The sequence below is a fragment of the Asparagus officinalis genome, chromosome 5 (assembly GCF_001876935.1).
Source record: "Asparagus officinalis chromosome 5, Aspof.V1, whole genome shotgun sequence".
Taxonomy (NCBI): domain Eukaryota; kingdom Viridiplantae; phylum Streptophyta; class Magnoliopsida; order Asparagales; family Asparagaceae; genus Asparagus; species Asparagus officinalis.
Window position 1 is genome coordinate 5,163,442 of NC_033798.1, and position 1,413 is coordinate 5,164,854.

Below are 1,413 nucleotides of genomic sequence, written 5' to 3' on the forward strand. Positions count from 1 at the left end.
ATTGGTTAGTGGATTATATTCTAGATTTCTTACCTCTTTTGAATCATTCATCTTAACTTTCTTAAATTTACTTTTTATTTTTGGTTTTATTTCTTGATTTTATTAATTCATATTTCTTGCATTGTGATTTCGTTTATTCTTTAATTCTTCCTTCTCTCCTCTAAAATTCAATTTATTATCTTTTGCATATATTCATAACAATCACTCACAAAATCACACTTATTCTTTATTCCCTAATTGTCACGCACAAAATATAAGAACCAAGTTTAATAATCTCTTAAAATCACCTTCTTCGTGGGATCGATATCTTTTTATACTATAACTTGATAAATTGTGCACTTGCAATTTTGGTACATAATTATGCCGCATCAAGTTTTTGGCGCCGTTGCCGGGGAAGGTGCTAAAATAGGATTTTATTATTTTGGTTCTTTAACTTTTGTGTTTTTGTGAAGGAACTACTTGGAGATTAAAGACCAAAGAATTGGAGATTGAGGAATTGGAGATTCGCTTGTGGTAAGTCTTCTTTCTAATATTTTTATTTCCACACCTTTAGTTAGTTTCTCACAATTAGAGACAATTAGGATTAAAAAAAAATTTATTTTTGTTGACCATAATAAAATCCACCCTCCACTTTAATAAATACTAACAAGATAATAAATTCAAACAATTTTCCTCATTCTCTTTTGTTTGATTGTTAACCCTAATTAAAAAAAAAGATTTTCTTTTATCATCCTTTTTAGTCGCTTTTAATTTCTAGGGTTGCATTTCATATACATTTCATATAGTGTAGGAATTCACCAAGTGATTTGAGCATCTTGATTTGACACACACTTAAAAATATTTTTAAGGGCAAAACCCCATAATCAAGATAAGGTGAGGGATTTCATCACCCTTTCCTTAGCCCAAAAATCACTAATTCCTCACTACACCACCCAAGCCTAATAAAACTCATTAGACGTTGGCCCCTAAGGATTCGAGCTCAATAAGGAACAAGAAATCCTTAAGTGAACCGGTTTAAGTTTTCTCAGATTAGTTGGTGTCTAAGGCAAGGTTTAGGGGTTGCGTAAAGCGCTCCGTAAGGAAAGATGTACTTAATTGATCTTTGATCACCCTCTAGTACTATCCTTACCTGGCTAACTACCTGGGTAAAACTTTTATCTTTTTACTGTAGGAGTTTTTGGTTAGGAGCTGGTCTAGTTGAGTTAGGCTAAACCTTAGAATTAGAGTTGATTGAAAAGTGATTGATTTGATTTGTTTTAGTTAGGATTTTTCTTTTTCTTTATCTTCTCATATTTAAAAAAAAAACTAATTCTCTTTCCTTAAAAAAAAAAAATTCTTTCCTTAAAAAAAAATGGCTTCCCTGGGATAATTTTCCTTCCTTTTATCTAAAAAAAAACAAACTTTAAAAAAAAG